Source organism: Cupressus sempervirens, chromosome 1 (genome assembly GCF_028749045.1).
Source record: "Cupressus sempervirens isolate cs-2001-9-10 chromosome 1, ASM2874904v1, whole genome shotgun sequence".
NCBI lineage: Eukaryota > Viridiplantae > Streptophyta > Pinopsida > Cupressales > Cupressaceae > Cupressus > Cupressus sempervirens.
Genome location: NC_143118.1, coordinates 24176593 through 24201191, shown reverse-complemented (window position 1 = coordinate 24201191; position 24599 = coordinate 24176593).

The window sequence follows — 24599 nt, the reverse complement described above, 5'->3', positions numbered from 1 at the left end:
CTTTTAAATAAATTCAATTTATTCAAATCCTCCACATGCTTAGACTTTCCTAAACCCAATTAAGATTAATCTAATTTAATTTTAATCCTAACCTATCCTCCACCAAAATTAAAAAATGATTTCATAAAATCATTTATTCCTCTTTTATCCATCTAGCCCTTAAATGAATTTTTAATTCATTTATCCCTTCCATGTCTCCATTTGAATAAATTCTTAAATGTTTTATTTATGACATTTATGATGTTATTCCTCCACTATGACATGTCTGCCACTCGCCTCATTCTTTATTCCTCCACTATGACATGTCTTCCACTCTCCTCATTCTTTATTCCTCCACTATGACACGTGTCCCACTCTCCTCATTCTTTATTCCTCCACTATGACATGTCTCCCACTCACCTCATTCTTTATTCCTCCACTATGGCATGTCTTCCACTCTCCTCATTTCTTTATTCCTCCACCATGACATGTATTCCAGTCTCCTCATTTCTTTATTCCTCCACTATGCCATGTCTTCCACTCTCCTCATTTCATTATTCCTCCACTATGACATGTCCCCCATTACCTTCAATTTTAAATTGATCCCACTATCTCTCTTTCTTTATTAATTTTCTTTGCCACCCTTGCATGGTTTATGTGTCTCCTATGTGGCTCCTATGTGGATGCCACATAGGTGCCACCTCCCCAAACCTCTCCAAAAATCTATAAATAGAGCCCTTGTCTCAAGAATTAGAACATCTCTCTTCCATATGCATTGTTATCATGCTAGTATAGCATTAGATAAGGAGAGCTTCTCTTTTGCATTGTTATCATGCTAGTTTGTGCTTAAGACATCTCCTTCATATGCATTGTTATCATGCTAGTATAGTTTTAGAGTTTTTTAAAGAAATTTTATGCTTAGAACTAACCTTTGGTAGTTGTTTTCATTTCTTAGATTTGTAGCTTTTGCATTAGTTTCATGGTAGTACCATGTTGTAGGTTTCTTTCTTCATTTCATTCCATTCACCTCCATATACATGGACTCCTTTGAGGGTGACTTACTCATAGCCATTGCTTGAAGGTATTTCACACATATTCTTAGCATAGATTCATTAAATATTGCATTTTCATCATCAAGGGATTCAATAGTTGTGTTTGGGAGAGCACATCTACATCCCTCACACTTAAGCACCAACAAGGCCTCTTATGGGTGCTCTTGTTGAGTTGCTTTGAGGTTATGTGAGGAATTTAATTTGTGGTTGCATAAGTTGTTAAACTCAAGTTGATTTTAGTTTTATTTCCATTTTTTCCTAATCTTTCATATGCACATGTTACAACTAACGTTTTCTTGTTTACATGTGCTCCCGATAGGTTAGGTAAATGTAGACACCTAAAATTGTCCTAAAATATTATATTAATTATTAATTAATTAATTGTATTATGTCATATTCTTCTAATTATTTAATTAATTTTACTTAATTAAATAAGTTCACTTCCCTAATGTGTTTTGAATTTAATTCAAATACTCCCCTTTAATGTGTTAAATTCATTTAGTGCATAGTGACATCATATATTCCCTTTTAAATAAATTCAATTTATTTAAATCCTCCACATGCTTAGACTTTCCTAAAACCAATTAAGATTAATCTAATTTAATCTTAATCCTAACCTATCCTCCATAAAAATTAATAAATGATTTCATAAAATCATTTATTCCTCTTTTATCCATCTATCCCTTAAATGAATTTTAATTCATTTATCTCTTACATGTCTCCACTTGAATGATATTTGAAATTTTTTGTTTATGATATTTATGACATTATTCCTCCACTTCTTCCACTCACCTCATTCTTTATTCCTCCACTATGACATGTCTTCCACTCTCCTCATTTTTTTATTCCTCCACTATGACATGTCCCCCATTACCTTTAATTTTAAATTGATCCCACTATCTCCCTTTCTTTATTTATTTCCTTTGCCACCCTTGCATGGCTTATGTGTCTCCTATGTGGCTCCTATGTGGATGCCACATAGGTGCCACCTCCCCAAGGCCTCTACCAAACCTATAAATAGAGCCCTTGTCTCAAGCATTTTCACATCTCCTCTTTTGCATTGTTATCATGCTAGTTTGTTCTTAGGATCTCCTCTTTTTCATTGTTATCATGCTAGTTTGTGCTTAGATATCTCCTCCATATGCATTATTATCATGCTAGTATAGTTCTAAGAGCTTTTTAGAGATTTTATGCTTAGAAATAACCTTTGGTAGTTGTTTGTATTACTTAGATTTCTAGCTTTTGCATTAGTTTCATGGTAGTATGATGTTGTAGGTTTCTTTCTTCATTACATTCCACTCACCTCCATATCCATGAAATCCTTTGATGGTGGCTTACTCATAGCCATTGCCTGAAGATATTTCACACACATTCTTAGCATAGATTCATTACATATTGCATTTTCATCATCAAGGGATTCAATAGTTGTGTTTGGGAGAGCGCATCTACATCCCTCACACTTAAGCACACCAACAAGCCTCTTATGGGCACCCTCGTTGAGCTGCTTTGAGGTTATGTGAGAACTTTAATTTGTGGTTACATAAGTTGTTAAACTGAAGTTGATTTTAGTTGTATTTCTATTTTTTTCTAATCTGTCATATGCATATGTTACAACTAACATTTGCTTGTTTACATATGCTCCCAAAAAGTTAGGTTTTCACATATACATTTTGGCATGCCCCGTGGGACCCACTTCATAGGTTCAAACTAATCATCTAATGTTTTTTTGAGTGTCTTTTGTGAGTTTAATCTTGTAGGTTAAAGGCTTGCACTCGGAGATAAATTTTCATGATGAACTTCAAATCAAGTCAAATAGTTCACCATTGTGTTTGAAGCAAATCATAAAGAAGCACTTTTACTAAAATGTCTATAACTTTTGCATACGAGATTTGTTTCATATGATTCAAAAAGTGTTGGAAAGCTAATTCAACCCTCTATCTAGATCTATAGATCATTTTTTTAGATTCAATTTTTAAAATTAGGTGCACGCATTCAAAGTCACTCTTTCTATGTAACCTTAAAATGCTCATAACTTGTGCAAACAGAATCATTTTTCATTGATTTTTTTAATTTAAAATTATTAGAAAAATGAGAGGAATATAATTTTGAAGTCAATTTGATCCTTTTGAATATTTTTAAAGTCTTTTCCACATATTTTCATGTTGAGGCTTAAAATTTACCTACACATTTGTGTTTGGATCTAAAATGAACAAGTGTCTTTTAAACCACAAGACCACTTATGTATTCTCTCCTCTTATGCCATCGGGTGATCTTGAGTGCACAAAAAATAAGTGGTCTTGTTTATATTTTTTAGGAAGCTTGTGGGATTTCTAATCTATTTTTTATTTGTTAGTGAACAAATTGTCCTCTGAAGAAATAAATACAAATTAACTCTAAATGCCTAGATAGGAAGATTGAATCAACACTAACAATTGGATAGGTTACAGTTGGATAGGTTATCATTGAATTGATAATCTTCCTTTGAAATTTATTAGGTACAACTCCCCGTACATGATTTACAATGAATTATAATGCTGATACACTTTTAACTAGAAAGCAATAAAGGTGATTAACATTCATCCATAGCTATGAAAATGAATGCCAGAGCTTTAATAAGTAGATATAAATGAAGACCATCAACTCAAAGTTTAATTATCTGCACTTATGGATAGCATATAGGCTGAAAAGAAGTAGAAGATTTGTTGTTCCAACATGGTTTAATCCCAAGCACGAAGTCTGCTAATAAACTTATGTAGAATTCTTTATAACAAAAAGCATTAAGAAATAATTACATAAGCTCAAAGTCCATCCGTAATCATGAAAAAGAAAATATTAACAACACAGAGTTTGAGAATATCTTTTGCCATTCTACTCATGCTTGAAAATCAATCTAAAGATTGATCTTTTTTGCATAAAAGATTTCTTGAAAAAGGCCTACAATCCTTTCTTTTTCTTCCCAAACTACAACAACCATCTTCTTTCTATAGCACCCAACTCTTGCTAATAAAATCCAACCCCCAAAAAAAGAACCCTTTCCTCCTCTTCCATTTACAATATATAGTTTTGTCGGGTGGTTATTCAGTTATAAAAATAGTTATAAAAACTAATAGGTTTGAAGGTGGTTATTTAGTTATAAAAACTACTTGGTTTGAGTATGGGAGACATAAATAATTATCCCACCATTGGATCTCCTTCATTTTTGGATATGTTGATGATATCATATTCATCTATGTTGCCATTGGAGCAATTGGTAAAAAATTTCTCGAGTAAAAATTTATTGGTTGCTGTTTGCAGATATATAAAACTATCGAACCATCAAACCCATTGAACCTATTTGAACCATTCAAACTCATTTGAACCTACGGGATGAACTCTTCAGAACTTGTGATTGCACCGTTGGATCTTCTTCATTTTTAGATATGTTGGTGCTAGACTAGTTATTTATGTTCTCACTAGAGCGATTTGTGAAGTTATGGCCAGGTGAAAAGTTACAAGTCACTGTTTATCGGTATACAAAACTATGATTTTGAACTGTCATGCCATCAAACCTGTTGAATCATCGAACTTGGCATTTGAACTTGATCTACGAATCACTATATCTCTATATTGAAATTGATCATTTGGAATTGATGAACATGTCATCCTTTGTACCTATTAACCTTTTTAAATCTGTCAAACTAGTCTGAACCATAATGGACCATTGAATTGATTGTCTTGGCTGAATTTGATGAACTCTATCATAACAAGCTGAACCTTTTGAACCATCACAAATAATAACAAACCAATTGAACCCCTTAAACTATCAAATGCATTTGAACCTACAATATGAACTTCTTTGAACCACTTTGAATCACTTTGAACTACTTTGAACCAAACAAACCTTATTTGAACCATTTTGAACTTGTTGAACCACTTTGAACCAATTTTGAAGTAGTTCAAAGAGGTTTAAAACCTAAAACTGAAAGTTTAAAATCTAGATCCATATGAATACCAATAGGGGCTCTAACCGTGGGATTGTTTTTGATGCAAAAAAAAATAACTCCAACAATCTCTGGCAAAAGACAAGTGCCTTATCCATTGGGCAAATAGAGTCACCAGGAAGAGAAAATCAAGAGTTGCTTGCAGAGAGGGTGGAGGGGAGTAGGGAAAATCCAACTAACCAAAAACACTTAAACTACCATCAAGAACAAAGCTTGAACATTATTCAAACTACAACTACGCACACAAAAACATATTTACAAAATATATACAGAGGTAGGAAGAGAACCTATCACAAAATCAGCAATAAGAAAAGAATCACGTGAATCCATTTACTGGTTGGGAGAACTAGGAGCCTTTCTGCATTAGCAAGCCATGTCTTAATAAAGTAGCTCCATACCATTGCTTTATGGCAACTTCTACAATGTTGATACTCGAGTCCATAGAATGCAAAATTTTGGCAACCCAACACTCTATCCCAAATAATCAAAGCTCATCATAGCATTCTTCATCTTTAGGTGGCCTCGCTACATCATTTTTCAAATCAAGAAAGATTTCGAATTGGGAAGAATAATATTCAGAAAATTCTTCATCAACCTCCAAACTATTGCTTTCTACGACCTGCTTATTATCATAACCATAAGAATCATGTTTCACATCATCAAAAAGAGAGAATTCATATAACATGGGATCAAATTTATCAAAACAAATTTATCCAACTCTATCAAGAGTTGGGGCATCACCAAATATGTGAAACATTTGATCTTTCTTTTCTCCCAATGCATCTTTGGATTTCATGACACTATCTTCAATAGAATCACACCCAAAAGAATGAAATAAATCATCAAATGAACTTTCACAACTTATTTGTTTTATATTCATACCTTGGCTATCCAAAGAGGAATCTTCTTGCTCAAGAGATGATAAAAATCTGCTTATGATGTCTTCCTCTTCCTCGTAGATGAAAGTTTTACCTGGTGTACTAGCTGGGAACCAACTCCAACCTTTTCTCTTTCCATCAACATTTCAGCATTCTCTAAGGATAGATTTTCATCATTTAATGGTGAATCTTGAGGCTGAAATAGAGGATTTTCTATGATAGTAGCATTCCACAAAACCCCATTGGCAAGAAAAGTGGATTGAGTTCACTCTAGGTGACTTTATCTTTTAGATTTTCAAACTTATTTTCACTCTTTCTTGCTGCCGCTGAATTTAATTGAAGCTAGATTGTCTCCACTTGAAGTGCAACATGATCATCTTCTTGAAAACTACTCAACTCAAAGGTCTGTAGATCTATCTTTATTTCAGTATTTTTATCATTCTGAAAGGAGATTTCATGCTGAAACTTATCATTTTCATCTTCAGCCGATGATTCCTTTTCACATGCATGTCCTTCTTTATCTAGATCTTGCATTTGGGATCTTTTCTTTATGAGGATGGCATTGTAAAAAGATTTTAGCCAGCCTACTTGTTTTGCAACTTCTTCAGTAACCTCTCTGATAGGATAGTCCTTGAATGATGGGATAAAGATAAAGATGTTAGAGGTATCTTCATCTCTTGTTGGAATCTAATCTTTTAAGTCTCTTTATGGATAATAAAGGATACTAGGTATCTTTCCTCAATAGAGTTGTCAACCTCCATTCTTGGGGAGGTACCTCAAATTCTAAAAATAAAAACACTGGACTCTTCAACCAAAAATTATGAAAGTTTATAATAGAGTTGCCAATCTCTACTTACAGAGATAATGAATTTAACTGAGGAAAGAAAAACACTGATCTATCATTTCCAATTTCCCCAGTAGAGTCGCTAAAAATTTGTTAGTGAATAGATTGTCCTTTGAAGAAATAAATACAAATTAACTCTAAATGCCTAGATAGGAAGATTGAATCAGCACTAATAGTTGGATATGTTATCATTGAATTGATAACCTTCCTTTGAATTTTATCAGGTACAGCTCCCCGTACATGATTTACAATGAATTATAATGTTGATATGCTTTTAACCAAAACACAATAAAGGTGATTAACATTTATCCATAGCTTTGAAAATGAATGCCAGAGCTTTAATAAGTAGATATAAATGAAGACCATCAACTCAAAGTTTAATTGTCTACACTTATGGACAACATATAGGCTGAAAAGAAGTAGAAAATTTGTTGTTCCAACATGGTTTAATCCCAAGCACAAAGTATGGTAATAAACTTATGTGGAATTCTTTATAACAAAAAGAATTAATAAACAATTACAACAGCTCAAAGTCCATCCATAATCATGACAAAGAATATATTAACAACACAGAGTTTGAGAATATCTTTTTTCATTTTACTCATGCCTGAAAATCAATCTAAAGATTGATATTTGTTGCATAAAAGATTTTTTGAAAAAGGTCTACAATCCTTTCTTTTTCTTCCCAAACTAAAACAACCATCTTCTTTCTATAACGTCCAACTCTTGCTAATAAAATCCAACCCAAAGAAAAGAACCCTTTCCTTCTCTTCCATTTACAATATATAGTTTTCTCGGGTGGTTATTCAGTTATAAAAATAGTTATAAAAACTAACAGGTTCGAAGGTGGTTATTCAATTATAAAAACTAACATGTTCGAGTATGGGAGACATAACTAATTATCCCACTGTTGAATCTCCTTCATTTTTGGATATGTTAGTGATATCATATTCATCTATGTTGCCACCAGAGCGATTGGTAAAATTTTTCCTGAGTAAAAAATTATTGGATGTTGTTTGTAGATATATAAAATTGTCGAACCATTGAACACGTTGAACCTGTTGGAACCATTCAAACTCATTTGAACCTGCGGAATGAACTCTTCTGAACTTGTAATTGCACTGTTGGATCTTCTTCATTTTTAGATATGTTGGTGCTAGACTAGTTAGTTATGTTCTCATCGGAGTGATTTGTGAAACTATGCCCAGGTGAAAAGTTACAAGTCACTAATTATCGGTATACAAAACTGTGATTTTGAATTGTCATGCCATCGAACCTATTGAACCATTGAACTTAGCATTTGAACATGATCTATGAATCACTATATCTCTGTACTAAAATTGATCATTTGGAATTGATGAACATGTCATCATTTGTACCTATTAACCTTTTGAAATCTGTCAAACTAGTCTGAACCATAATGGACCATTGAATTGATTGTCTTGGCTAAATTTGATGAACTTTATCATAACAAGCTGAACCTTTTGAACCATCACAAATAATAATGAACCAATTGAACCCTTAAACTGCCAAATGCATTTGAACCTGTAATATGAACTTCTTTGAACCACTTTGAATCACTTTGAACCACTTTGAACCACTTTGAATCAAACAAACCTTATTTGAACCACTTTGAATTGAACCACTTTGAACCAAGTTTGAAGTAGTTCAAAGAGGTTAAAAACCTAAAACTAAAAGGTTCAAGACTTGAAACTGAAAGTTTAAAATTTGGGTCCATACGTGTACCAACATTATTTTAGGAGACAAGCTTTGGAAATTTTTTAGTGATTTTAATCACTTGAAAATTTGTAGTGATTTTAATCACTTAGAAATTTATAGTGATTTTAATCACTTGGAGATTTGTAGTGATTTTAATCATTTGTAGGATTTAATATGGTAAATGAACTTGCATGAACTAATCATTTATCTTTGGAATGCATGTTGCAACTAATATCTAAAAGTTAAATACACTCTTGAATGCATTAAGGTAAACTTTACACACACTCTTGAATGATTTAAGAAAATTTACACACATTTCATTGGAATAAATGATGCTCAAACAAAATCTTGAATGCCATAAGGAAATTGGATTTTTTCATGGAATTAATGTTTACACACAATCTTGAATGGCATAAAGGAAATTGGCTTTTTCATTATCAATTTGCTTATGTTGAAGACGATCAATTTACTTTTTGTTGACGAATCCTCACTTTTCATTATGTTGATGACACTGTCAAGTTGGAAATAACATTACATGCTATAAACATGAGTGTCTTCAAATAGATTACAACACCTAAATCTCCATTGGGAAGGAACAAGTGTATTTTAAACCCAAGACCACTTACATATTCACTCCTCTTGCACTTTCGAGCGATCTTGAGTGCACAAGAAATAAGTGGTCTTGTTTATATTTTTAGGAGGCCTACTTGGAGATTTCATCACCCCTTGGGATGACCTCAACTCCAATGTTTTGGTAGAGTATAAATATCAGGAGGTGAATTAAAAGACACCTCTCTTGGAAGCATAATCTTGTCACTCTTGGCTAAGCTCCAAAGAACTTTATACCTTTGAGAAGCGAAGGTGGAGATTTGGGTTACTATCTCCTTCTGGTTGTGTGGCTTTATTTTCTTTCATCTACAAATTTGGGCCTCACATACCTTTCGTATATCGAGGACACCCTTAGCTAAGCTTGTGTATCCTAGTCAAAACCTTATAGGATTGTTGGTGTGTTCAACATACTTGAATGTTCAAAACCTCCCCATTTGATGAGGACACATCATCTTAGCTCATCTTGTATATATTTCATTGTATGCTTTGCATGTTATATTTCAAAAAATCCAAAAACATTATAAAAGTTCAAAATCCAAAAACATCATAAAAGTTCAAAATCCAAAAACATCATAAAAAGTTGAAAATCTAAAAAACATTTCAAAAACAAAAATAGCAAAAAGAAGCTCTTGTGTTCTACATCGCTTCTTCTATCCATCAAGTTCACCACCATTATGCATCTCTCATCTTAATCATTCCAATCATTCCTCATTTTCTTAATCATTCAATCAAATCTATAACCTTCATCCTAGTCATGATTCATAAACCACATCAATATCTAATTCCCTCATTCAATGATTCATCCTTATGATTCTTAATCCAATTCCTTGTCAAATTCATTCTTTTCTAATAAATTCCTAAGTCAATCCATTTACATCCTCAATCCAAAATCAATCAATCTTTCTTCATCTATTCAAATATTCTTCTTATTTAGTTTTCATAAAATCTTCTACTTTGGATTTATGAGCATCATCATAATCCTGGTTATCTTGAATGACCCAAAATCTTATCAAGGTTATCTCAAACCTTCATCCAATATCAAATCAAATCCAATCAACTCAAATCAAACACAAAGTCCAAACTTGCTCCTAGTTCCAAGTTCATATTCCTTTTCTCATCGAATCTCTCACCACTCCTCATCCAATCTCAATGGATACAAATTTACTTAATCAAATGGTCGATGATCTTCAGAGGCAATATGGAGTCATACCTCCCATGCAACACACGTATCAACTCAATCCTCAAAACTTCATATCTGATTCTAATCCATCTCACATTTATTATTCTTCTACCTATGACAAGGGAAATCTACCTCATTATCCTTCAACCACATACAATTCTGTTCATAGTCCACATGATTCCTCAAACATAAATGTCACTACCAAAGATATTGAGGAACTCAGGAATTCTATCTTGAGCCTAGCGAAACAAAACCAAAAATCTACCTTCCAAGACATATGCCCTCTTCCCTCATGTTTCCAAGACAATAAGCCTGATGTCCCATAGAATCCAAATCATCCATGTAATTCCCCATACTTTCAGGTTAATGTCCAAAGACATCATCCCATACTTCAACCTCCACATAATTCCTCAAACAAAAATGTCACGACCAAATATATTGAGGAACTCAGGAATTCTATCTTGAGACTAGCGAATCAAAAGCAAAAATCTACCTTCCAAGACATATGTCCTTGTTAGTGAACAGATTGTCCTTCAAGAAAGTACATGCAAATCTGACCCTGAATACCCAAGTGAAAGGACTAATCGACACCAATAGTTGGATAGATTATCATTGGGTTGATAACCTTCCTCTAAATTTTATCGAGTACAACTCCCTAAATGAAATATTCAATGAATTAAATGTGAATGCTTTTACCAAAAAACATAAAAGGATATCAAACATCTACCCATAAATACAACGTAGATGCAAAAATCTATACTACTACATAGAAAGAAAGAAAAGAACAATAGGTGACACAAAGTTCATTTGCTGAACACTGCATTGTGTAATGAAAATGAAACTATGTTTTTCATCTTCTTGAGGGAATTAAAATCAGAGCTTTGAAGGATGACATAATAAAGAAACAATGATATCAGACAGTAACTTCAGAGAAAGCTAAAAATGACTCAAAGTTTGAATTTAGTGGAAGGAAAAATACATCATAACCAAAGTTTAATGCGTTTAACCTCCAGCCTCCCTTCCCTGACTGTAAAGATTACAAAGCCTCTTTCACACATTACAATCTAACCATTATTCAAAGAAAATAGAAACTTTCTCCACAATATTACATCAAACACCAAAATTTAATCTTGATCTCAGACACACAGTTCTGAAAAGAAAGAAAATCTTCCCATGCTCTGCCTCTCACTGTCTCTCAAGAAAACGATTTTTTTTTACAAAATCCCCTCCCTGCCTGGAACCCAAAGTCTGTAGTTTGGAAGAAGGAATAATTGGAACTGGAAAAAGAATGGGACCCCCTATAGCACAAAGTCTCAGAGAAATCCAATCTTCCCCCCCTATCACTGTATTCACAGCCTCTGTTCTACTATAGCCCAAAGTCTCCCAGCCAAAAAACTCAAAAAACTGGAACCCCTGTTGTCTTTTATGTTGGCATATTTAACCTATTCTTTCTTGTGGCTTTTCAGTTTCCTAACTGAATCTTGAAATTGACTCTCTCTGTGGTTGCTTCTGTTCACATATTTTTTTCTCTCATTTATGTTTTGATAACCTTATAAAACATTGATGTAAATGTTTTATAAGAATAATTTTGACATATTAAATGAGACTTGGACAAGTGGCACATTATTATATTATTCCAATATGAAAATACTTTTGATTCTGGGTGGATTCGAAATAACTCTGTTAGAAACAATGGGTCTCGGTGCAGGATGCATAACTATTTATCCCACCTTTGGATCTTGCTGAATTTTGGATATGTTATCCAAATCCTAGTTCTCCACATTCTCACCAAGGCGATTTTGAAAATAATGCCTGAGTCAAAAGTTATAGATCTCCGTTTGAGGGTCTATATGACTATCAGAAAATCCGACTTGCTGAAATTGATCCAAAAAGGAAGCTTCTCTTCATATTTAGAGTTAAATCCCAAAATGAAGTCTGATTGCCTTTCACATTTTCCCTTTTTATGAATGGATCATCTTTACTTAAATACCACCACGTTTATAATCTGACAATAGTAACACCAAACACCCAAACTGAATTCTGAATACATGAAACTTCCTATGAAGGCTGATACTACGTATAATAGTTTCTGTACTTTGGAAGTCTTGCAGTAGAATCCATCAAACCAAGTCTTCATCTTGATATGCAATTTTGCATCTTTTGAATTGTTGGGCTGATTGAAACTGAATTATGAATTCTGGCAAAATTCTGAACTTTCCTGAGCTAGCCATTCTGCATTTCAAATTGCCTTGAACTATCAAACCACTTTGAACTACTTCGAACTTCAGTTCGAAGTGGTTCAAAAACTCTGAACTTGAAGTTTTACTTCGATTGTATTGAACCTGCAGAATGGGTTATCTGAACCATTGAACCATTTTGAACTACTTTGAACTAAGGTTCAAAGTGGTTCAAAAACAAAAACTCCAAGTTTTAAAACCATGCTCATATTGGTTACTAATAGTCCTCTTCCCCCATTTTTCCAAGACAATAAGCTTGATGCCCCATACAATCCAAATCCTCCATGTAATTACCCATACTTTTAGGTTAATTTCCAAAGCCATCATCCCATACCTCAACCTCCACACATTGCTAATCCTCCAAAATCAACATCATTGCCACCTTGTAATAAGTATGCCTTTGTACAATCATTGGTAGAAAGCTTGTCTAAATACAAAACTAAAAATAAAGTGTTCCAATCACCCAAAGCCATATACCCAAATTTCATCTAAAGACCTTCCTCCAAAGCATGCCATTATGGAATCATTTTCTCCTCTAGATTCAAGCATTTCTCCATCTAATGATTCTCTTATCCATCAAGATCCATTTATCCCTCTTAGTCCACCTCATGAGCCCCTTCCTAATCAAGATCAAGACATTCCTTTATCGCATGCATTACATATTCCCATCCATCTCAAGAGTTAGCATCCATAGATTCTCTATCTCATGAAGAAGTTCCTTCTATAGAATCTACTAGCTCTCTTCCTTGTCAAGATCAAAATGTCCCACTTCATATTTCCCCTCCATCTCAAGAGTTAGCATTCATAGATTCTTCACCCATTGAAGATATTCCTTCTACAGAATCCACTAGCTCTCCTCCCTATCAAGATCAAAATGTTCCCTCTCATGATTCCATTCCATCCACTCCATTATATGAACCTCTCCCACTAGATGATCCTATAATTCCTTCCATTCCACAACATGATCCTATTTTAAGTCAAGATCAAAGTATCCCTTCATGCACATTTCATGATCAAAATCCATTTTCTGATCCTATTATCCCTCATAATTCCCCTCATGATCCTAATCCTCCACATGACCCTATCACATCTATCCAATCCACTCATGAATCCCCTATACATGGACTCACATCTAGTGTTGAAAATAATAAGTATCCCATTAAAGAAATAATGTCTCAAGATGTTGTACATCTTCCACTCATTCCAAATTTGAAATTCCTCTGTCCAAACCTAAGTATTCCCATCATCCATACTCCAAGTCCATTTTGGGCTCTTATATCCATCTTCTTGTTCCTTCCTCATTTCCATCCATTTTAGGTCCTTATGTTCCAAATTTGAACCCTTCATTTCTTCCATCCATTTTGGGTCCATACATGACTTCATCCACCATATCCAATTATTCCACTTCATTCCTTCATGCTCCTAATAAAGATCAACAAAGACACATATCCTTGAATGCATTCCCATGTTCACCATCCATAAGCTCTCCATCCTATTTTTCTTTAGGCAGTCGTACCATGACCAATGGAAGCAAATTGGATGCCAAAAATAAAGTGAATAAAGCCAAATATCACAAAAATCCAAGGATCAACATGTCCCCTCTAAATGACATGTTCAAGAAAAGAAAAAAATGATCCAAAAGAAAGAAGAAATCATAACACCACAAAGGCTAAAAATAAAAAATGCAAAAATTATGTGGATTCCAAAGCTACTTAAAGCGGCAATGATTCTCAAAGAAAAGAAAATGGAATCCAATTTCACTAATCCAAAGGCTTCCCTCATTCATAAATCATCCAAACTTCCATTTTCCAAATCCATTTTGGGTCCTTATGTACCCAAATCCACCATCCTAAATTCATCTCCTTCATCCATTTTGGGTCCTTATATCCCAAAATTTCCACACTTCCATCACCTTTCAAGGTGTGTACCAATGGAGATCTTTCCATCTCCTTCATCTACTCACTCAAAAGTCTTCCAACCTAGCATCCATCAACCCAGTCTTCCTCCAAATCACTTCACCCCCTAATCCAAACTTATTCATAAGACCTTAGACCTTTGTTTACTAATCCATTTCATCCTTCTTTTCCCCTTCCTACAAACATCTATGGAAAAATAATAATAATAATTCCTTGCAAAAAAACAAAAGGATAAATAAATATCAAGGGATACCATCCATGTATCTTGATGCTTGAGTCCTCTCTTTCGCTTCTGCTTATCCATCCATTCACTCTCCCTCTTCCACTTGCACTCTACACTAGGGGCAAGTTCCATCCATCCCGTACTACCTTGCATATCTTCCATATTTCCATCTATCCTCCATCCTCCTTGTCCATACTTGATCTTAACTATCCTTTACCTTTCATCCATCCATATGCTACACATCTCCCTTGCATCTTATCCAAACATTATCCTACATATTCCCATACATTCACATATCTTGATCTTGACAATTTATCCATATCTTGCATCCCATTAGTCCCTTTCATTTTCATATCCTCTATCCTCCATACATAATCCTACGTGCTTCCATTCCCCTTCTATGTATCTTTGGTCTTGATTATCTCATGCCTTTCCTCCATTTCATGTCCCACTTTTCATCCATATCCTTCATATCATTATCCTATCTTATTCATACCCTCCCTCCCATATACCTTATTCATTGCCCTTTCATGTCTATGCTCATGATCACTACTAGAGGCACAACAATAAGCTATTCATACATGCTTTGGAACAACACTGCCTTCACTTCCTCCATTCACTTGCCTTCGTACCATCTTTCCATGTTTATGCATCTTCTTGCCATTCGTTCCTTCCATTTTCCTATCCTTAGTATGGGCATTTTTGGAAAATCCTTTGAAACATTGTTCTTGGTCCCCATTGTCCTATACTGGATCCTTTGGTCCCTCATTTTATTCCTCCATTCAGAAATCCCCACCCTTCGAATATCCATTTTCCATTTGTTGGATCTCCCTTGTTAGTGGTCCTAATCTAGGCAGTTTCATCAATTTAATCAATTCATTTCTCATCTAATATGATCATATTCTATTCTTCTAATCATTTCATTCACATCAATTTTAATCTTATCAAAATCATTTAGCTCATTCAATTCAATTCATCCATCATCTAGTCATATCTTATCCATATTCTTCTATTCATCATCATATCTCATGACATTGAGCTTCACTCCATCACTCTGAGACTATCAAAATAGTGATTGCAAACCAAGCTTGCACAAATTCACACTGTGATTAAATGATTTGAGAACCTTTTTCTATTCACACAATTTCCATCAATTCAATCATAAACAACTCAAACAATCAATTTCAATCAATCAATCAATTTTTTCCTTATAGGATGTATCCTTCCTACATAGGCTTAACATCAACTTTCACTATCAAAATCTAGTTCATGGCAAGAATTGTGGACTGAATGACTACTTGGTCATGAGGTCGTTTGTGGATTTTATCTTTGTGTATCAGTGATAGCCTCTCCAAGTGTGCCTCGATCTTCAATATCTTGGTATCATTTGAACGACTTATCCTGATTCCACATGTCATTTTGTAGTATGATCTATTTTCATTATTCTTTTGCACATCTATGTTGGTTTCAAGTTATGATTATGATTTACTCATTGGGGGCAACAGGTTAGCACACTTACCACCAAATTCCTTCAAAAGAATTTGGGTGTGCCAAGACCTCTCCAATGCATACATGTCATTTGTTCCATCATCACTTTGAAACCTACATCTATTGTGTTGAGAGCCTTGTCCATGCAAAGGAACCTTGTCATCTATGCTACTATAGCATTTGGTGCATCACTCCTTTTGCAATATAAAACTAGGGTATGATCTCTTGTATGAACACAACTAAATTCTGTGCATTCATGTAGTTAGGTTTCATGTAGACTAGGGCTTTATTGTGATTTTTTATTTGAGACAAGGGTCCTGTTTAAGCCTTTCCCTTTTCCTTTCCATTTCTATTTTCAAGAAAATGGAGAAAAAAAATTTTCCTTTTTCACCCCATTTCCTTGAGGGGGCACCCTCCTCCCTTGTTGTAGCTATGATACAACTCTTTTGACTCCTTTCCTCGCTGGGGCAATCTATATTTTTTCTTTCTTTGATGTAATGTCATCCCAACACTACATCAAATAGGGGCAAAATGTAGACACCTAAAATTGTCCTAAAATACTATATTAATTAATTTAATATCTCCTTTGACATTATGATTAATTATTAATTAATTAATTGTATTTTGTCATATTCTTCTACTTATTTAATTAATTTTACTTAATTAAATAAGTTCACTTTCCTAATTTATTTTGAATTTAATTCAAATACTTCCCTCTAATGTTTTAAATTCATTTAATGCATAGTGACATCATATATTCCCTTTTAAATAAATTCAATTTATTTAAATCCTCCACATGCTTAGACTTTCCTAAACCCAATTAAGATTGATCTAATTTAATCTTAATCCTAACCTATCCTCCACCAAAATTAATAAATGATTTCATAAAATCATTTATTCCTCTTTTATCCATCTATCCCTTAAATGAATTTTAATTCATTTATCTCTTACATGTCTCCACTTGAATGATATTTTAAATGTTTTGTTTATGACATTTATGACATTATTCCTCCAAGTTATGACATGTCTTCCACTCACCTCATTCTTTATTCCTCCACTATGACATGCCTTCCACTCACCTCATTCTTTATTCCTCCACTATGACATGTCTTCCACTCACCTCATTATTTATTCCTCCACCATGACATGTCTTCCACTCTCTTCATTTCTTTATTCCTCCACTATGACATGTCCCCCATTACCTTTAATTTTAAATTGATCCCACTATCTTCCTTTCTTTATTTATTTACTTTTCCACCCTTTCATGGCTTATGTGTCTCCTATGTGGCTCCTATGTGGATGCCACATAGGTGCTACCTCCCCAAGGCCTCTCTCAAACCTATAAATAGAGTCCTTATCCCAAGAATTTTCACATCTCATCTTTTACATTGTTATCATGCTAGTTTGTGCTTAGGATCTGCTCTTTTGCATTGTTATCATGCTAGTTTGTGCTTAGATATCTCCTCTTTTGCATTGTTATCATGCTAGTTTGTGCTTAGATATCTCCTCCATATGCATTTTTATCATGCTAGTATAGTTCTAAGAGCTTTTTAGAGATTTTATGTTTAGAGCTAACCTTTGGTACTTGTTTGCATTACTTAGATTTCTAGCTTTTGCATTAGTTTCATGGTAGTATGATGTTGTAGGTTTCTTTCTTCATTGCATTCCATTCACCTCCATATCCATGAAATCCTTTGAGGGTGGCTTACTCAAAGCCATTTTATTTCACACACATTCTTAGCATAGATTCATTACATATTGCATTTTCATCATCAAGGGATTCAATAGTTGTGTTTGGGAGAGCACATCTACATCCCTCACATTTAAACACACCAACAATGCCTCTTATGGGCGCCCTTGTTGAGCTACTTTGAGGTTATGCGAGGACTTTAATTTGTGGTTGCATAAGTTGTTAAACTCAAGCCATTTTTTTCTAATCTTTCATATGCACATGTTACAACTAACATTTGCTTGTTTACACATGCTCTCGACAAGTTAGGTTTTCACATATACACCTACAAGTTAAAGTGATTGTATGATCTAATGGATGCATGGATGATGAATATGTTTTATGGATATGGGTTCACTAACCTGTGAAATTTTTTATTGGTACATATGGACCTTGCATAATTGATTCACGCCCCTCCCAGTTATTCTAAAAGAATTCCAACAATTGGTTTCAGAGACATTTTCTTGAGAGGACTAGTTTGAAGGTACTAGAAGCAAAAAGATCAAGACATGAAAAAGAAAGTTACCCAATCTTAATAGAGATAAATTTCCTACATGGAAAAGTCTAATGAAGCTACACCTAGAGGTGGAGATCATGCACAATCTACCATGCTACTGAGCATGTTCATCCTGCTGGAGCCTTAACTGCTGAAGATTTGAAAAAGAAGAAAGAACACAACTAGGCAATGTTGGAGATTGCCTCTCCCCTAAGTTATTCTAAGTTCAATGACATAAAAGGGTTGTGATAGTGCAAAGAAAATGTGGGATGATCTTCACACCATTTATGGAGGGAACACAAATGTTCTAAGAGCCAAATCTAAAAGTCTTAGAGATAAGTTTGATGATATGAGAATGCAAGAAGGTGGTAATGTTGCTTAATATTTCTCTAGGATAAAAGATGTTGTTAATTCCATAACAAGATCTACTAGCAAGATAGACTATGAGACTATACTAAGTAAAGTTTTGAGAACACTACTACCCATCTATGCTATTAGAGTTTATGTAATACAAGAACTAAGATGTATACCAGGTTCTAATCTAACTCTTGAATGTCTAGTAGGTAGGCTCATTGCTTTTGAGCTATCTAATTTTGATAACTTCAAATTTGAAAATGTTGAATATGCTTTCAAAGCTAAGCTATCATTGAAGGAACCTAATGAGAAGAAGAAGAAGGTAAAATTTGTTTCTAGTGACAGTGATACATATGAGGAGGATGTAGAAAAATTTAAAGCACTACTGGCAAGGATATTCCATAGAGGTAAAGGAAAATTAAAAGGTAAGCTACCTATCATGTGTTTTAATTACAATGAGATTGGTCATATTATTGCTAGATGTCCAAATAAGAAGAACTACAAAGGTGGAGACAAGTACAAAAGTAGAAGAGATGAGGACAACAAAGATTACAAAGACAAAGGCAAGAAGTCTTGCTACATTGCAGAAGAGGAAACTAAAGATGGATTTGTTGATCATTGTGATGAAGTGGTGTATGTTGCAATGAAGGATGATTCTAATGAAGATGAGGCAACTACACTAGTTACTTGTATGAACAAGAATGATAGATGGATCATTGATAGTGAGTGTTCACATCATAAGACTGGAGATAAATGTAAGTTCATTACCTTGAATTATTATGATGGAAATAGTGTAAGGTTTGCTAATGATACACCTTGTCTGATAAAAGGAAAAGGTTCTATTAAACTCACAATTTTTTTTTAATGTGACAATTCTTATTATGTTGAAGTACTTAACTATAATTTGTTGAGTGTGTCACAACTGAATAGTTCAGGTTGTAAGGTTGAGTTTGAGAACAAGATTGCTAAGATATATGATACTAATGGAAAACTAATGAGAAAAGTTAATCAAACTAGAGGTAAGCTATTCTATCTTGATATGGATGATGCTACATGTCTATTTGTAGAATTTGATGATGTGTGGTTATGGCACAAGAGGTTATGTCATGTAAATCTTGATAACTTGGTTACTATCAGTAACATGAGAAGAGTAAGCGATTTTCCTAAGTTGAAGTAACTTGATAGTATAATTTACAAACAATGTCAGTTAGGAAAGATGACAAAGTCAAGTTTTAAGAGCAAGACTCATACCTCCAAAGGAATTTTGGAGATAGTTCATACTGACTTGTGTGGACCAATTGATGTGCAAAGCTACAAAGGTGATAAGTATATTATGCTATTTATTGATGATTATTCTAGGATGATGGTAGTTATGTTTCTAAAACAAAAATTTGATGCTTTCCATTTGTTTAAGTGGTACTTAGCAAGAGTTAAAAACGAAACAGGTAAAATTCTAAAATGCTTGAGATCTGACAGAGGAGGAGAATTTACATCAAATGAGTTTGAGATATTTTGTAATGATAGAGGAATCAAAAGACAAACATTTGCCTCTAGAACCCCTCTACAAAATGGAATTGCTAAAAGGAGGAACAAATTTGTAATGGACTATTCTAGGACAGTCATGATGGAGAAAAATGTTCCTTTGAAATAATAGAGAGAGACTTTTAGTACAACTTTCTATACCTTGAATTGTGTGCAAGTCAAGAAAGGTACACATTCAACACCTTTTGAATTATGGTAAGGATACTCACCCAATGTAAAATATTTTAAGGTATTTGGAAGTAAGTGTTATATTTTCAAAGATTTCAAAAATGGTAAACTAGATGCAAAAAGTGAAGAAGGTATATTCCTTGGCTATTCCACAAGAAGTAAAGCTTATAAGTGTTTAAATACTAACACTAACAAAGTTATGGAAAGTGCAAATATGAAATTTGATGAATATACAGCAGTACATGAGGTTGAACCTATGAAGGAACCGAAGGAATACAAATCGTTTGTATATTTTTAAGAAGGTATGCCTGCTGATGAACATGCTATAAATCAAGTTGCAAATCAATAGCAAGTTTCAGTGACTACCAAGTCAAATGCTATGAATGCCGAGCTGCATTCAGGGTTTGAGCTACAATTAGGTACTGAGTTACAGAATGAAGTTGAGGCACATTCTAATTTTGAGATTATTGTACATGAAAGAGATTTTTAACTACTTAATAGATAAGTACATAGTGCTTCAGAAGTTGAGAGACCAAATGAGAAAAATAGATTAGAACCTAGATTGTCAAAATATGTCAAAAGACATCACCCTACTGCACAAATCATTGGAGATAAAGATGCAAGACCAATGACAACAAACAAGTTGAGAAATGATACATGTTTTCTTAGCATGCATAAACATAGAAAAATACAAGATTCCTTAGAATATGTGGATTGGAGTAAAGCTATGAAAGAAGAGATTGAGAAAAATAAGACATGGACTCTAGTTCCTAAACTAGAAGATAAAAATGTAATTGGCACCAAGTGGGTGTATAGAAACAAGTTAGATGAAAATGGTGAAGTCATAAGGAATAAGGAAAGATTAGTTTGCAAGGGGTATGCACAAGAAGAAGGGATAGATTATAGAGAAACATTCACTCCTGTTGCAAGATTGGAAGGAGTAAGAACTCTGCTTGCTTACTCTATATACAAAGGTTTCAAAGTTTATCAAATGGATGTTAAATCTGCATTTCTAAATGACATATTGGAAGAAGCATTTATATAGAATAGCCAGAAGGATTTGTTGATGCTAACAACAAAAATATGGTATGTAGACTACACAAAGCTTTGTATGGTTTGAAGTAAGCACCAAGAGCATGGTATGAAAGAATTCACAATTATCTTGTGAAGATTTGATTTAAGAGGACTAATGATAACAACAATATGTACTTGAAGACAAAGAAAGGCAATGGTATTTTACTATCTAAATTTTTTGTTGATTGTATCATATTTAGAGGTCAAGATACTTTATGTAAATCTTTTGTAAATGAAATGAAGAAAGAATTTGAAATGTCTATGTTTGGAGAGATCAAGTTCTTTGTGGGTTTGCAAGTACATCAGATGAAATATGGTATATATATCACTAATTCAAAATATGTAAAGGAGACACTAAAAACTTTTAGATTGGAAGATTCTAAGCCAGTAAGCACACCTATGGTGATAGGATACAAATTGTTAAAGAACGATGATTCAACTGAGATGAATCAAACATTGGATAGGTCTATGACTGAAAAATTACAATATGTAGTATATAACGAACCTAATATTGCATTATCTATTGGGATAGTTGCAAGATTCTCTGCCAATCCCAGGGAGAATCATTTGATGGATGTTATGAGAATAATGAGATATCTGAAAGGAACAGACGACTATGGTCTATACTATAAGAAAAATGAAAAATTTTAGTTGAGAGCCTACATTGATGCTGATTGGGCTGGAAATATTGATGACAGAAAGAGCACAAATGGAGGAGAATTTTTCTTAGGAAAAAGGCTGGTTACATGGACTAGTAAGAAAGAAAACTACATATCTCAATCTACTGCTAAAGATGAATATGTTGCTGTTGCAGTAAATTGTACAAACATTGTATGGATCAAACAACTACTCAAAGGTATAAAGGAGGAAATCACTAAACCTGTGATACATTATTGTGATAAAAAATGTGCTATAAATATACCAAAGAATCCCATGATGCATACAAAGATTAAGCACATTGCCATCAAGTATCATTACTTGAGAGAGTTAGTTCAAGATAAAGAGGTGAAGATGGAATATGTCAATATAAAAGAGCAAATAGATGATATATTCTCAAAAGCATTACTTAAGGATGCTAATGAGTATCTAAGAGGTAAACTAGGGGTGATACCCCTATCCAAGGCTATTTAAGAAGCATGAGAAGTGCCCTACATCAAACAAGATGATTGACATATGTTACACATTGATGCAGTTGATCTTACTTTAGGAGTTGCCTAAAGTAATCAAAGAGTTGGAGCTACAAATCAGCCACAAGCTAGGTGATAGAGTGAGAAACTGAAAATGTCCATATCTGCATATCAAGATGACAAGTCTTTGGAATTATTATCAAAGAGGGAGATATTGGTGAAAATATTATACAGATAGAAGAAACATGGAATATCTACTAAGAGGGAGATAGTGTACATGCTGATTGCTAAAGAGTAAGAAATGATTAAATCTACCTAGTAAGAGGGAGATAGTGCCAAAGGAGATATAAGAAGTGATCAAGAGGGAGTCATAAGGATGAGTTGATTATCTATTGATTAGAACAAAATTTTATAACTTATATAGAAGCTAAAAGTTGCTGATAGAGGGAGAGATTTCAATACAAGGAATTATTTTCTTTTTGGTATTATTGTTGGTTGTACTAATTTGCCATCAATGCCAAATAGGGAGATTGTTGAAAATATATTGATACAAGTATGAGAATCTATCTGAATCATTGTTTTGTCACTAATGTCAAACCTGCTACTTGTTGTTAAGAAAATTTCTTAGATGATTTGAGTACTATCATTTTTTTGATTGATGAGGAGGTTTTGATCAAATCAAATAACAATAACACCTAGAGGAAAGGTTGAGTTATGGTATGGAAAAGGAGTACAAAGATTAGTTAAGATAGTGATGTTATAATGCATTGATTATCTACTTAAGGTTGCAAAGGATGGATACATTGACAAAGTCTAGAAGAACAAATAAGAAGAATTGAGTCTACCAAGTTTGACTGAGTGGACAGTAGGTGCTGAGAAAAGTTAGTGTAAGCCAAGCAAAAAATTAGTTGGTATCGAGCAAAGTCAAGTTTTAGTGTATGTTGAGTGATACAGTGTAAGTTGAATAAAGTTTAGTTGATGTCGAGCACTAGTAAACTTTAGTGTTTTCCTACTTTCTAATCATTATATCACTCTAGGGTAAATCCTTTGGATTAAGGTTGACCTAATAGTCATTTTTGAATCCTTTAACTGGGTGACATTCCAAGTGAATGATCTAAAGTCCTCTAACAATGCTCACTCCTAATAGGGTGATTGAAATCCTCTAACCAAGTCACATTTAACAGTGCATATTATAACCTTTAACATGGATGGCCTTTCACAAGGCATCACTTCATAAGAGTGAAAATTAGTAGCATGTTACTGGTGATTTATTTCAAATTGGGTTTCCATGTAAAATCATTGTATCAGATGTGTTATTAGATCTGTTATGTTTCATGCTTACATTTCTACAAAGTTGATTTGATAGTAACCTACAAGTTTAAGTGATTGTATGATCTAATGGATGCATGCATGATGAATATGTTTTATGGATATGGGTTCACTAAGCTGTGAAACATTTTATTTGTACATCTAGACCTTGGACAACTGATTCACTCCCTCTCAGTTATTCTAAGAGAATTCCAACAAAAGCCATAGCCACAACCAAGCAATCCATGTGAACAAGCATGAGTCCACACATCCCATGCCATACTTCCTGTTAGATTGTGGTGATTGATCAAGGAAGTACTATACATACTCCATAATTCCTCACTAGGGTTTAGGGTTGGGTCGAGCCTCGAGTTAGGGTTTGGGGGTGGAGCCCCTAAATTTTTTTGGGCCCTATTTTATCAAGATTTTGGGCTTACATGTAATTATTAATTGTAACCTTAAAGCGGTAAAAATACTTGTATAAAAGAGCTTAGCGTTAGGGATTGTTTCATAGTGGTGATGCAAAAATTGGTTCTTGTGGCGGTATTGAGCTGTAAGGGATTATAGATTGTAATCAAGTTGTAATTATTGAATCGTAATAATATCAGACTTGCTATTTGTTGGATGTAGCCCAGAGATTGGGTGAACCATGTTAAATCTTGGTGTCTTGTGTTCTTTTTTGTGTGATCTATTATT